Source organism: Taudactylus pleione, unplaced genomic scaffold (assembly GCF_031769625.1).
Source record: "Taudactylus pleione unplaced genomic scaffold, aTauple2 ptg000861l, whole genome shotgun sequence".
Lineage (NCBI taxonomy): Eukaryota > Metazoa > Chordata > Amphibia > Anura > Myobatrachidae > Taudactylus > Taudactylus pleione.
This window is the reverse complement of record NW_028285263.1, coordinates 79,411-95,368: the sequence shown is the minus strand read 5'-3', so window position 1 is coordinate 95,368 and position 15,958 is coordinate 79,411. Positions and strand designations below refer to the sequence as shown.

Genomic DNA, 15,958 nt, shown 5'->3' with positions numbered 1-15,958 from the left:
CCACAGCTCAGCCAGCATAGAGTAGCCCACTACTGCTATCTCACATCTGTAATACCTCACAGTCCTGTGTATAGATCTATAACATCAGCCACAGCTCAGCCAGCATAGGGACACCCACTACTACTATCTCACATATGTAATACCTCACAGTCTTGTGTATACATCTGTAACATCAGCCACAGCTCAACCAGCATAGAGTAGCCCACTACTGTTATCTCACATCTGTAATACCTCACAGTCCTGTGAATACGTCTGTAACATCAGCCACAGCTCAGCCAGCATAGACACCCATTACTGCTTTCTCACATCTGTAATACCTCACAGTCCTGTATATACATCTGAAACATCAGCCACAGCTCAGCCAGCATAGAGACACCCACTACTGCTATCTCACATCTGTAATACCTCACAGTCCTGTGAATACGTCTGTAACATCAGCCACAGCTCAGACAGCATAGACACCCATTACTGCTTTCTCACATCTATAATACCTCACAGTCCTGTGTATACATCTGTAACATCAGCCACAGCTCAACCAGCATAGAGTAGCCCACTACTGTTATCTCACATCTGTAATACCTGTACCTCACAGTCATGTGAATACATCTGTAACATCAGCCACAGCTCAGCCAGCATAGACACCCATTACTGCTTTCTCACATCTGTAATACCTCACAGTCCTGTATATACATCTGTAACATCAGCCACAGCTCAGCCAGCATAGAGACACCCACTACTGCTATCTCACATCTGTAATACCTCACAGTCCTGTGTATACATCTGTAACATCAGCCACAGCTCAGCCAGCATAGAGTAGCCCACTACTGCTATCTCACATCTGTAATACCTCACAGTCCTGTGTATAGATCTATAACATCAGCCACAGCTCAGCCAGCATACAGAAGCCCACTACTGCTATCTCACATCTGTAATACCTCACAGCCCTGTGTATACATCTGTAACATCAGCCACAGCTCAGCCAGCATAGAGAAGCCCACTACTGCTATCTCACATCTGTAATACCTCACAGTCCTGTGTATACATCTGTAACATCAGCCACAGCTCAGCCAGCATAGAGACACCCACTACTACTATCTCACATATGTAATACCTCACAGTCTTGTGTATACATCTGTAACATCAGCCACAGCTCAGCCAGCATAGACACCCACTACTGCTTTCTCACATCTGTAATACCTCACAGTCCTGTGTATACATCTGTAACATCAGCCACAGCTCAGCCAGCATAAAGACGTCCACTGCTGCTTTCTCACATCCGTAATACCTCACAGTCCTGTGTATACATCTGTAACATCAGCCACAGCTCAGCCAGCATAGAGACGCCCACTGCTGCTTTCTCACATCTGTAATACCTCACAGTCCTGTGTATACATCTGTAACATCAGCCACAGCACAGCCATAATAGAGATGCCCACTACCGCTATCTCACATCTGTAATACCCCACAGTCCTGCGTACACACCGGTAACATCAGCCACAGCTCAGACAGCATAGAGATGCCCACTACCGCTATCTCACATCTGTAATACCTCACAGTCCTGTGTATACATCTGTAACATCAGCCACAGCTCAGACAGCATAGAGGCTCCCACTACCGCTATCTCACATCTGTAATACCCCACAGTCCTGTGTATACATCTGTAACATCAGCCACAGCAAAGCCAGTATAGAGACGCCCACTACTGCTATCTCACATCTGTAATACCTCACAGTCTGTGTATACATCTGTAACATCAGCCACGGCACAGCCAGCATAGAGACACCCACTACTGCTATCTCACATATGTAATACCTCACAGTCCTGTGTATACATCTGTAACATCAGCCACAGCACAGCCAGCATAGGGACACCCACTACTGCTTTCTCACATATGTAATACCTCACAGTCCTGTGTATACATCTGTAACATCAGCCACAGCTCAGCCAGCATAGAGACACCCACTACTACTATCTCACATATGTAATACCTCACAGTCTTGTGTATACATCTGTAACATCAGCCACAGCTCAACCAGCATAGAGTAGCCCACTACTGTTATCTCACATCTGTAATACCTCACAGTCCTCTGAATACGTCTGTAACATCAGCCACAGCTCAGCCAGCATAGACACCCATTACTGCTTTCTCACATCTGTAATACCTCACAGTGCTGTATATACATCTGTAACATCAGCCACAGCTCAGCCAGCATAGAGACACCCACTACTGCTATCTCACATCTGTAATACCTCACAGTCCTGTGTATACATCTGTAACATCAGCCACAGCTCAGCCAGCATAGAGACACCTACTGCTGCTATCTCACATCTATAATACCTCACAGTCCTGTGTATACATCTGTAACATCAGCCACAGCTCAACCAGCATAGAGTAGCCCACTACTGTTATCTCACATCTGTAATACCAGTACTTCACAGTCCTGTGAATACATCTGTAACATCAGCCACAGCTCAGCCAGCATAGACACCCATTACTGCTTTCTCACATCTGTAATACCTCACAGTCCTGTATATACATCTGTAACATCAGCCACAGCGCAGCCAGAATAGAGACACCCACTACTGCTATCTCACATCTGTAATACCTCACAGTCCTGTGTATACATCTGTAACATCAGCCACAGCTCAGCCAGCATAGAGTAGCCCACTACTGCTATCTCACATCTGTAATACCTCACAGTCCTGTGTATAGATCTATAACATCAGCCACAGCTCAGCCAGCATAGGGACACCCACTACTACTATCTCACATATGTAATACCTCACAGTCTTGTGTATACATCTGTAACATCAGCCACAGCTCAACCAGCATAGAGTAGCCCACTACTGTTATCTCACATCTGTAATACCTCACAGTCCTGTGAATACGTCTGTAACATCAGCCACAGCTCAGCCAGCATAGACACCCATTACTGCTTTCTCACATCTGTAATACCTCACAGTCCTGTATATACATCTGTAACATCAGCCACAGCTCAGCCAGCATAGAGACACCCACTACTGCTATCTCACATCTGTAATACCTTACAGTCCTGTGTATACATCTGTAACATCAGCCACAGCTCAGACAGCATAGAGATGCCCACTGCTGCTTTCTCACATCTATAATACCTCACAGTCCTGTGTATACATCTGTAACATCAGCCACAGCTCAACCAGCATAGAGTAGCCCACTACTGTTATCTCACATCTGTAATACCTGTACCTCACAGTCATGTGAATACATCTGTAACATCAGCCACAGCTCAGCCAGCATAGACACCCATTACTGCTTTCTCACATCTGTAATACCTCACAGTCCTGTATATACATCTGTAACATCAGCCACAGCTCAGCCAGCATAGAGACACCCACTACTGCTATCTCACATCTGTAATACCTCACAGTCCTGTGTATACATCTGTAACATCAGCCACAGCTCAGCCAGCATAGAGTAGCCCACTACTGCTATCTCACATCTGTAATACCTCACAGTCCTGTGTATAGATCTATAACATCAGCCACAGCTCAGCCAGCATACAGAAGCCCACTACTGCTATCTCACATCTGTAATACCTCACAGTCCTGTGTATACATCTGTAACATCAGCCACAGCTCAGCCAGCATAGAGACACCCACTACTACTATCTCACATATGTAATACCTCACAGTCTTGTGTATACATCTGTAACATCAGCCACAGCTCAACCAGCATAGAGTAGCCCACTACTGTTATCTCACATCTGTAATACCTCACAGTCCTGTGAATACGTCTGTAACATCAGCCACAGCTCAGCCAGCATAGACACCCACTACTGCTTTCTCACATCTGTAATACCTCACAGTCCTGTAAATACATCTGTAACATCAGCCACAGCTCAGACAGCATAGAGATGCCCACTGCTGCTATCTCACATCTATAATACCTCACAGTCCTGTGTATACATCTGTAACATCAGCCACAGCTCAACCAGCATAGAGTAGCCCACTACTGTTATCTCACATCTGTAATACCTGTACCTCACAGTCCTGTGAATACATCTGTAACATCAGCCACAGCTCAGCCAGCATAGACACCCATTACTGCTTTCTCACATCTGTAATACCTCACAGTCCTGTATATACATCTGTAACATCAGCCACAGCGCAGCCAGCATAGAGACACCCACTACTGCTATCTCACATCTGTAATACCTCACAGTCCTGTGTATACATCTGTAACATCAGCCACAGCTCAGCCAGCATAGAGTAGCCCACTACTGCTATCTCACATCTGTAATACCTCACAGTCCTGTGTATACATCTGTAACATCAGCCACAGCTCAGCCAGCATAGAGACACCCACTACTGCTATATCACATCTGTAATACCTCACAGTCCTGTGTATACATCAGTAACATCAGCCACAGCACAGCCACCATAGAGACGCCCACTACTGCTATCTCACATCTGTAATACCTCACAGTCCTGTGTATACATCTGTAACATCAGCCACAGCACAGCCAGCATAGACACCCACTACTGCTATCTCACATCTGTAATACCTCACAGTCCTGTGTATACATCTGTAACATCAGCCACAGCACAGCCAGCATAGAGACACCCACTACTGCTATCTCACATCTGTAATACCTCACAGTCCTGTGTATACATCTGTAACATCAGTCACAGCACAGCCAGCATAGAGACACACACTACTGCTATCTCACATCTGTAATACCTCACAGTCCTGTGTATACATCTGTAACATCAGCCACAGCACAGCCAGCATAGAGACACACACTACTGCTATCTCACATCTGTAATACCTCACAGTCCTGTGTATACATCTGTACCTACTGCGTATACATTGGAGATATGGTATATTATAATAGATATACATGAAAAAGGTCAACAATGTCTACATAGACACCAGATGTTAGACAGACAATAGGTTGACAGGGACAAAAGGTCGATATGGAAGAAGGTTGACAGAATCAAAAGGTCGACATGAAAATAGTCGACACAAATGGTCGACACATGGTTTTCTTTTTCTAATCCTAATCGTTACCCTAACCCTCCCTCCTTTTGCCTAACACTAATCGTCGGGGTACTGTAGGTGCCTAACCCTAACCCACGGTAAGTGCCTAACACTACAAAAAAAAAAAAAGGTGTCGACCATTTGTGTGTCGACCATTTTCATGCCAACATTTTTTGACCACGTTGACCATTTGTACTCGACGACATTCTGCCATATCGACCTTTAGTGTGTCGATCTTTTGTCCCTGACAACCTTTTGTACTTGTCGACCTATTGTCTGTATAAAATCTGGTGTCTATCTACACATTGCCATGCAGATCTATAGTCCGGATACCATACATTGGTACCATCGATGCACATCGGTCCGTCACGCAGTAATTACACCAGGTCTGACCAGCCGCAGATACTGCAAGTCTCCTCGCACGCAGTGAATACTGAAGCTGCGTATGCAATTACAGTGGCTAATTTCTGCACGCCCCTGCAACGGCGTCCAAAGCGGAGGTTTCTCTGACCACTCCCCCGTCACCACCCCCAGACGCTCACAGCCTGTCACTGACGCCGCAATGGATTCCTCTGTGCGTGCGTAATCGCAGCACACATCCAGTGCGGCTTATATGCATGTGCAATGGCGAACAATCCAGCTGATCTGCGTACATAGTTCCATTTGCGAATGCTGCTGAATCAGGCCCATATTCCGCAGCACTTTACAGAGAGTATTTGGCCATTCACATCAGCCCCTGCCCCAGCAGAGCTTACACTCTATATTCCCTACCACATGTACAAACACACACTACAAAGTAGGGTTTATTTATTCATTTTTCCCAGATTCCCATAAACCCACGAGAGTATTTTTGGATTGTGGGAGAAAAGTGGAGCTCACGGAAAAGGAACCGGTCACATGGTCCACAGTTGTCATGTCGACATCCTCAGAATGTCGATATCTAAAATGCTACCGTGTGAAATGTGTTCGTGTTAGGCGCTGTCAGGAGGGTTAGGGTTAAGCGTTGGGGGGAGGTTAGAATTAGGAGGGGGGAGGGGGAGGCACTGGTGGGAGGGTTAATGGGAGGGATTATAGGGAGATTACTCACTGTAACGCCGCTCCCCAGATGTCTGCGCCAGAACTGCTCCTCACGTGACCACTGGGACCCGGAAGGAGACGCTGGAGACGCCGCTGCTGGCAGGAGCAGGTAAGTTGCCACTAGACCACCAGGGAGGGTTTGTCGACATGTCATCCCTGTAGACATGATGAATGCCGACATGGTCATTGATTACATGTTAAGCATGTCGACATGATACATGTTGACATTTCGACCATGTCGATATTCTCATGTTGACTTTATGCATGTTGACATGGTAACTATCGACCTAACATACCAGAGCCCATAGAAGTAACCCATGGATATACAGGGAGAACGTATAAACTACCCACACATAGGGCCTTGCTCTGGAATTGACCTCAGCACTCCGAGGAACTCATGCTAACCACTACACCACCATGCTGCACATGTAGCACATGCTGACCTTTACTGTTTATCCCCTTCACCACTGTGGTGTTCTGACACCTGTGCTGAGCCTATTTCGGCAGCTTTTGGGCTGGTCACAGCCTAATATCAGTATCAGTGATTTGTTCATGCACACATTGGGCCTGATTCAGAGCCGGACGCTCTGAAAGGCCTCTTGGCCGCTCGCATAGCTGTGGGTTACCACCCACAGCTTATGCGAGCGGCCATGATGATGGTCGCGATGGTCAAGACCATCGCGACCATCGGGCTTGCAACGAGACCCTTGCGGTAGGGTCTCGTTGCCACAAGCCCCAGAGTGCTTTTGGCTCTAACAGAGCCGAAAGCACTCCCACTGACATCACTTGTGATGTCAGTGGGGCCGGCCCCAGACGGTAGGCGTTCCCATGGGAACGCCTCAGTCTGGGCAACCATGCCCCCGGACCGCCCACCAAAGGGGGCGTGCTGTCACTCAACATCGACAGCACGCCCCCTTTGGTGCGAGACCCATAACGACGGCTTGCCCATCGCTATCCGTGTCTTGCGCATGCGCACGACGGAGCCGGCTCCATCGTGCGCATGCGCACTGGGCCACCATCGACCCGCTTGCGAGCACATAGCACTCGCGAGCGGGTCTGAATCAGGCCCATTGTACCATGATACTACAAACACCCTCTGACACAGGGACAAGAATCTGCCCAATAGTTCCAAAAAAAATTAGCTTTTTTACTTTCTAATAGTTTGCAAGAAAGTGAATGACCAGGAAATGTGTGTAAGAAATACTTTGGGGTTCCTGCTTCGGCATTACTCCACCTTTTGAAAACATGAAACACCTGCAGTCATACAATACTTGAGTACTCTCCTAGAATGTCTGAACAGACAGGAAAGTCTCCCAGAGAACCCTCCCTCTGCGCGGCTGAATGCGGCCTCCCATCGCAGAGTGAAGTGGGCGGTCCGGCTGGCTTAATGATGCAAATTGCCTTATCGTGATTCTGTCTCCCGCTTTTCAATGCCGGTAATCGTGGAATTATATAGCTGGGATGGGACCCAGATAACGAGATCGCACAATGCCACCTGCATCGCCGACTTGGCTGACCCCTCCCAGAGGGGGCAGCCAGAAAGGTCGGTAAGTATGACATACAATGTGTAGAGATAATTTAGTTGCCTAACAAAACATACCATTCTAAAAACTAGAAAATATATTGCCTTAAATGAGGGAGAACAGTTTTTATTTGAAGGAGGAGGCTCAATGCAGAGTAAGATGTGCACCTCAGATTTCTTTTCCTGTAGTGTAGTGTAAGTCCCATAGCTTCTGTAATGTCAGTGCAGCCGGCACCAGGAGACACCCACTCTTCTGGGCGGCCAGGAACACCGCCCGGTTTTCTGGAGCCTCCTGACCGTTCTGCCCACACACTGACTGCTGCCCATGCCTTCCTCACACTGACTGCTCCTGCTGCCCATGCCTTCCACACCCTGACTGCTGCTGCCCATGCCTTCCTCACACTGACTGCTCCTGCTGCCCATGCCTTCCTCACACTGACTGCTCCTGCTGCCCATGCCTTCCTCACACTGACTGCTGCTCCTGCTGCCCATGCCTTACTAAAACAGACTGCTGTTCCTGCTGCCCATGCCTTCCTCACACTGCCTCCTGCTGCTGCCCATGCCTTACTCACACTGCCTGCTGCTGCTGCCCATGCCTTCCTCACACTGACTGCTCCTGCTGCACATGCCTTCCTCACACTGACTGCTCCTGCTGCCCATGCCTTCCTCACACTGACTGCTGCTACTGCCCATGCCTTCCTCACACTGACTGCTGCTGCTGCCCATGCCTTCCTCACACTGACTGCTCCTGCTGCCCATGCCTTCCTCACACTGACTGCTGCTGCCGCCCATGCCTTCCTCACACTGACTGCTGCTGCTGCCCATGCCTTCCTCACACTGCCTCCTGCTGCTGCCCATGCCTTCCTCACACTGACTGCTCCTGCTGCCCAAGCCTTCCTCACACTGACTGCTCCTGCTGCCCATGCCTTATTCACACTGACTGCTCCTGCTGCCCATGCCTTCCTCACACTGACTGCTGCTGCTGCCCATGCCTTCCTCACACTGACTGCTGCTGCTGCCCATGCCTTCCTCACACTGACTGCTGCTGCGGCCCATGCCTTCCTCACACTGACTGCTGCTGCAGCCCATGCCTTCCTCACACTGACAGCTGCTGCCCATGCCTTCCTCACACTGCTTCCTGCTGCTGCCCATGCCTTCCTCACACTGAATGCTGCTCCTGCTGCCCATGCCTTCCTCGCACTGACTGCTCCTGCTGCCCATGCCTTCCTCGCACTGACTGCTGCTGCTGCCCATGCCTTCCTCACACTGACTGCTGCTGCTGCCCATGCCTTCCTCACACTGACTGCTGCTGCTGCCCATGCCTTCCTCACACTGACTGCTGCTGCTGCACATGCCTTCCTCACACTGACTGCTCCTGCTGCCCATGCCTTCAAAACACTGACTGCTCCTGCTGCCCATGCCTTCCTCACACTGACTGCTGCTGCTGCCCATGCCTTCCTCACACTGACTGCTGCTGCTGCCCATGCCTTCCTCATACTGACTGCTGCTGCCCATGCCTTCCTCACACTGACTGCTGCTGCTGCCCATGCCTTCCTCACACTGACTGCTGCTGCTGCCCCTGCCTTCCTCACACTGACTGCTGCTGCTGCCCATGCCTTCCTCACACTGACTGCTCCTGCTGCTCCTGCCTTCCTCACACTGACTGCTCCTGCTGCTCCTGCCTTCCTCACACGGACTGCTCCTGCTGCCCATGCCTTCCTCACACTGACTGCTGCTGCCCATGCCTTCCTCACACGGACTGCTGCTCCTGCTGCCCATGCCTTCCTCACACTGACTGCTGCTCCTGCTGCCCATGCCTTCCTCACACTGACTGCTGCTCCTGCTGCCCGTGCCTTCCTCACACTGACTGCTGCTGCCTATGCCTTCCTCACACTGACTGCTGCTCCTGCTGCCCATGCCTTCCTCACACTGACTGCTCCTGCTGCCCATGTTTTCCTCACACTAACTGTTCTGGCTGCCCATGCCTTCCTCACACTGAATGCTCCTGCTGCCCATGCCTTCCTCACACTGACTGCTGCTGCTGCCCATGCCTTCCTCACACTGACTGCTGCTGCCCATACGTTCCTCACACCGACTGCTCCTGCTGCCCATGCCTTCCTCACACTGACTGCTGCTGCTGCCCATGCCTTCCTCACACTGACTGCTGCTGCTGCCCCTGCCTTCCTCACACTGACTGCTGCTGCTGCCCATGCCTTCCTCACACTGACTGCTCCTGCTGCTCCTGCCTTCCTCACACTGACTGCTCCTGCTGCTCCTGCCTTCCTCACACGGACTGCTCCTGCTGCCCATGCCTTCCTCACACTGACTGCTGCTGCCCATGCCTTCCTCACACGGACTGCTGCTCCTGCTGCCCATGCCTTCCTCACACGGACTGCTGCTCCTGCTGCCCATGCCTTCCTCACACTGACTGCTGCTCCTGCTGCCCATGCCTTCCTCACACTGACTGCTGCTGCCTATGCCTTCCTCACACTGACTGCTGCTCCTGCTGCCCATGCCTTCCTCACACTGACTGCTCCTGCTGCCCATGTTTTCCTCACACTAACTGTTCTGGCTGCCCATGCCTTCCTCACACTGAATGCTCCTGCTGCCCATGCCTTCCTCACACTGACTGCTGCTGCTGCCCATGCCTTCCTCACACTGACTGCTGCTGCCCATACGTTCCTCACACCGACTGCTCCTGCTGCTCATGCCTTACTCACACTGACTGCTCCTGCTGCCCATGCCTTCCTCACACTGACTGCTGCTCCTGCTGCCCATGCCTTCCTCACACTGACTGCTCCAGCCGCCCATGCCTTCCTCACACTGACTGCTGCTGCCCATGCCTTCCTCACACTGACTGCTCCTGCTGCCCATGCCTTCGTCACACTGACTGCTGCTGCCCATGCCTTCCTCACACTGACTGCTGCTGCCCATGCCTTCCTCACACTGACTGCAGCTCCTGCTGCCTATGCCTTCCTCACACTGACTGCTGCTGCTGCCTATGCCTTCCTCACACTGACAGCTCCTGCTGTCCATGCCTTCCTCACACTGACTGCTGCTGCTGCCAATGCCTTCCTCACAATGACTGCTGCTGCTGCCCATGACTTCCACACACTAACTGCTCCTGCTGCCCATGCCTTCCTCACACTGACTGCTCCTGCTTCCCATGCCTTCCTCACACTGACTGCTGATCCTGCTGCCCATGCCTTCCTCACACTGCCTCCTGCTGCTACCCATGCCTTAGTCACACTGACTGCTGCTGCTGCCCATGCCTTCCTCACACTGACAGCTCCTGCTGCCCATGCCTTCCTCACACTGACTGCTGCTGCTGCCCATGCCTTCCTCACACTGACTGCTGCAGCTGCCCATGCCTTCCTCACACTGACTGCTCCTGCTGCCCATGCCTTCCTCACACTGACTGCTGCTCCTGCCGCCCATGCCTTCCTCACACTGACTGCTCCTGCTGCCCATGCCTTCCTCACACTGACTGCTGCTGCTGCCTATGCCTTCCTCACACTGACTGCTGCTACCCATGCCTTCCTCACACTGACTGCTGCTCCTGCTGCCCATGCCTTCCTCACACTGACTGCTCCTGCTGCCCATGTTTTCCTCACACTAACTGTTCTGGCTGCCCATGCCTTCCTCACACTGAATGCTCCTGCTGCCCATGCCTTCCTCACACTGACTGCTGCTGCTGCCCATGCCTTCCTCACACTGACTGCTGCTGCCCATACGTTCCTCACACCGACTGCTCCTGCTGCTCATGCCTTCCTCACACTGACTGCTGCTGCTGCCCATGCCTTCCTCACACTGACTGCTGCTGCTGCCCATGCCTTCCTCACACTGACTGCTCCTGCTGCCCATGCCTTCCTCACACTGACTGCTGCTCCTGCTGCCCATGCCTTCCTCACACTGACTGCTGCTCCTGCCGCCCATGCCTTCCTCACACTGACTGCTCCTGCTGCCCATGTCTTCCTCACACTGACTGCTGCTGCTGCCTATGCCTTCCTCACACTGACTGCTGCTGCCCATGCCTTCCTCACACTGACTGCTGCTCCTGCTGCCCATGCCTTCCTCACACTGACTGCTGCTGCTGCCTATGCCTTCCTCACACTGACTGCTCCTGCTGCCCATGCCTTCCTCACACTGACTGCTGCTTTTGCTGCCCATGCCTTCCTCACACTGACTGCTCCTGCTGCCCATGCCTTCCTCACACTGACTGCTGCTGCCCATGCCTTCCTCACACTGACTGCTGCTGCTGCCCATGATGTCCTCACTCTGACTGCTCCTGCTGCCCATGCCTTCCTCACACTGACTGCTCATGCTGCCCATGCCTTCCTCACACTGACTGCTGCTGCCTATGCCTTGCTCACACTGACTGCTGCTGCCCATGCCTTCTTCACACTGACTGCTGCTGCTGCCCATGCCTTTCTCACACTGACTGCTGCTCCTGCTGCCCATGCCTTCCTCACACTGACTGCTGCTGCCCATGTCTTCTTCACACTGACTGCTGCCCATGCCTTCCTCACACTGACTGCTGCTACTGCTGCCCATGCCTTCCTCACACTGACTGCTGATCCTGCTGCCCATGCCTTCCTCACACTGACTGCTGCTACTGCCCATGCCTTCCTCACACTGACTGCTGCTGCTGCCCATGCCATCCTCACACTGACTGCTGCTCCTGCTGCCCATGCCTTCCTCACACTGACTGCTGCTCCTGCTGCCCATGCCTTCCTCACACTGACTGCTCCTGCTGCCCATGTTTTCCTCACACTGACTGTTCTGGCTGCCCATGCCTACCTCACACTGAATGCTCCTGCTGCCCATGCCTTCCTCACACTGACTGCTGCTGCTGCCCATGCCTTCCTCACACTGACTGCTGCTGCTGCCCATGCCTTCCTCACACTGACTGCTGCTGCTGCCCATGAGTTCCTCACACTGACAGCTCCTGCTGCCCATGTCTTCCTCACACTGACTGCTGCTCCTGCTGCCCTTGCCTTCCTCACACTGACTGCTGCTCCTGCTGCCCATGCCTTCCTCGCACTGACTGCTCCTGCTGCCCATGCCTTCCTCGCACTGACTGCTGCTGCTGCCCATGCCTTCCTCGCATTGACTGCTGCTGCTGCCCATGCCTTCCTCACACTGACTGCTGCTGCTGCCCATGCCTTCCTCACACTGACTGCTGCTGCTGCACATGCCTTCCTCACACTGACTGCTCCTGCTGCCCATGTTTTCATCACACTGACTGTTCTGGCTGCCCATGCCTAACTCACACTGAATGCTCCTGCTGCCCATGCCTTCCTCACACTGACTGCTGCTGCTGCCCATGCCTTCCTCACACTGACTGCTGCTGCTGCCCATGCCTTCCTCACACTGACTGCTCCTGCTGCCCATGCCTTCCTCACTCTGACTGCTGCTGCCCATGCCTTCCTCACACTGACTGCTGCTGCTGCCCATGACGTCCTCACACTGACTGCTCCTGCTGCCCATGCCTTCCTCAGACTGACTGCTCATGCTGCCCATGCCTTCCTCACACTGACTGCTGCTGCCTATGCCTTCCTCACACTGACTGCTGCTGCCCATGCCTTCTTCACACTGACTGCTGCTGCTGCCGATGCCTTCCTCACACTGACTGCTGCTCCTGCTGCCCATGCCTTCCTCACACTGACTGCTGCTGCCCATGTCTTCTTCACACTGACTGCTGCCCATGCCTTCCTCACACTGAATGCTGCTACTGCTGCCCATGCCTTCCTCACACTGACTGCTGATCCTGCTGCCCATGCCTTCCTCACACTGACTGCTGCTACTGCCCATGCCTTCCTCACACTGACTGCTGCTGCTGCCCATGCCTTCCTCACACTGACTGCTGCTCCTGCTGCCCATGCCTTCCTCACACTGACTGCTGCTCCTGCTGCCCATGCCTTCCTCACACTGACTGCACCTGCTGCCCATGTTTTCCTCACACTGACTGTTCTGGCTGCCCATGCCTAACTCACACTGAATGCTCCTGCTGCCCATGCCTTCCTCACACTGACTGCTGCTGCTGCCCATGCCTTCCTCACACTGACTGCTGCTGCTGCCCATGCCTTCCTCACACTGACTGCTGCTGCTGCCCATGAGTTCCTCACACTGACAGCTCCTGCTGCCCATGCCTTCCTCACACTGACTGCTGCTCCTGCTGCCCATGCCTTCCTCACACTGACTGCTGCTGTCCCATGCCTTCCTCACACTGACTGCTGCTGCTGCCCATGCCTTCCTCACACTGCTGATGCTGCCCATGCCTTCCTCACACTGACTGCTGCTGCCCATGCCTTCCTCACACTGACTGCTCCTGCTGCCCATGCCTTCCTCACACTGACTGCTGCTGCCCATGCCTTCCTCACACTGACTGCTGCTGCTGCTGCCCATGCCTTCCTCACAGTGACTGCTGCTGCCCATGTCTTCCTCACACTGACTGCTGCTGCCCATGCCTTCCTCACACTGACTGCTGCTGCTGCCCATGCCTTCCTCACACTGACTGCTCCTGCTGCCCATGCCTTCCTCACACTGACTGCTGCTGCCGCCCATGCCTTCCTCACACTGACTGCTGCTGCTGCCCATGCCTTCCTCACACTGACTGCTGCTGCTGCCTATGCCTTCCTCACACTGACTGCTGCTGCCCATGCCTTCCTCACACTGACTGCTGCTCCTGCTGCCCATGCCTTCCTCACACTGACTGCTGCTGCTGCCTATGCCTTCCTCACACTGTGCTCCTGCTGCCCATGCCTTCCTCACACTGACTGCTGCTCCTGCTGCCCATGCCTTCCTCACACTGACTGCTCCTGCTGCCCATGCCTTCCTCACACTGACTGCTGCTGCCCATGCCTTCCTCACACTGACTGCTGCTGCTGCCCATGACGTCCTCACACTGACTGCTCCTGCTGCCCATGCCTTCCTCACACTGACTGCTCATGCTGCCCATGCTTTCCTCACACTGACTGCTGCTGCCTATGCCTTCCTCACACTGACTGCTGCTGCCCATGCCTTCTTCACACTGACTGCTGCTGCTGCCCATGCCTTCCTCACACTGACTGCTGCTCCTGCTGCCCATGCCTTCCTCACACTGACTGCTGCTGCCCATGTCTTCTTCACACTGACTGCTGCCCATGCCTTCCTCACACTGACTGCTGCTCCTGCTGCCCATGCCTTCCTCACACTGACTGCTGATCCTGCTGCCCATGCCTTCCTCACACTGACTGCTGCTACTGCCCATGCCTTCCTCACACTGACTGCTGCTGCTGCCCATGCCTTCCTCACACTGACTGCTGATCCTGCTGCCCATGCCTTCCTCACACTGACTGCTGCTCCTGCTGCCCATGCTTTCCTCACACTGACTGCTCCTGCTGCCCATGTTTTCCTCACACTGACTGTTCTGGCTGCCCATGCCTACCTCACACTGAATGCTCCTGCTGCCCATGCCTTCCTCACACTGACTGCTGCTGCTGCCCATGCCTTCCTCACACTGACTGCTGCCCATGCCTTCCTCACACTGACTGCTGCTGCTGCTCCTGCTGCCCATGAGTTCCTCACACTGACAGCTCCTGCTGCCCATGCCTTCCTCACACTGACTGCTGCTCCTGCTGCCCATGCCTTCCTCACACTGACTGCTGCTGCCCATGCCTTCCTCACACTGACTGCTGCTGCTGCCCATGCCTTTCTCACACTGCTGATGCTGCCCATGCCTTCCTCACACTGACTGCTGCTGCCCATGCCTTCCTCACACTGACTGGTCCTGCTGCCCATGCCTTCCTCACACTGACTGCTGCTGCTCATGCCTTCCTCATACTGACTGCTGCTGCTGCCCATGCCTTCCTCACACTGACTGCTGCTGCCCATCCCTTCCTCACACTGACTGCTGCTGCCCATGCCTTCCTCACACTGACTGCTGCTGCTGCCCATGCCTTCCTCACACTGACTGCTGCTGCTGCCCATGCCTTCCTCACACTGACTGCTGCTCCTGCTGCCCATGCCTTCCTCACACTGACTGCTGCTGCTGCCCATGTCTTCCTCACACTGACTGCTGCTGCCCATGCCTTCCTCACACTGACTGCTGCTGCCCATGAGTTCCTCACACTGACAGCTCCTGCTGCCCATGCCTTCCTCACACTGACTGCTGCTCCTGCTGCCCATGCCTTCCTCACACTGACTGCTGCTGCCCATGCCTTCCTCACACTGACTGCTGCTGCTGCCCATGCCTTCCTCACACTGCTGATGCTGCCCATGCCTTCCTCACACTGACTGCTGCTGCCCATGCCTTCCTCACACTGACTGCTCCTGCTGCCCATGCCTTCCTCACACTG

The 15,958-nt window shown here is 53.4% G+C and overlaps 1 protein-coding gene across 4 annotated transcripts in view; it reads right to left on the bottom strand.

Annotated features, from left to right (window-relative positions):
• The window catches only part of HSPA12B (heat shock protein family A (Hsp70) member 12B), a 263,670-nt gene that overhangs the window by 233,401 nt on the left and 14,311 nt on the right, over window positions 1–15,958 (bottom strand). Inside the window, exon 1 of one of the 4 annotated variants that reach the window (XM_088458890.1) lies at window positions 6,108–6,167. The exons of the other annotated variants lie outside the window; for them this stretch is intronic. The gene's annotated coding sequence lies outside the window, so the exon portion shown is untranslated. Of the gene's footprint in view, window positions 1–6,107; window positions 6,168–15,958 lie in introns of those variants that run through there. 4 annotated transcript variants of the gene reach the window in all.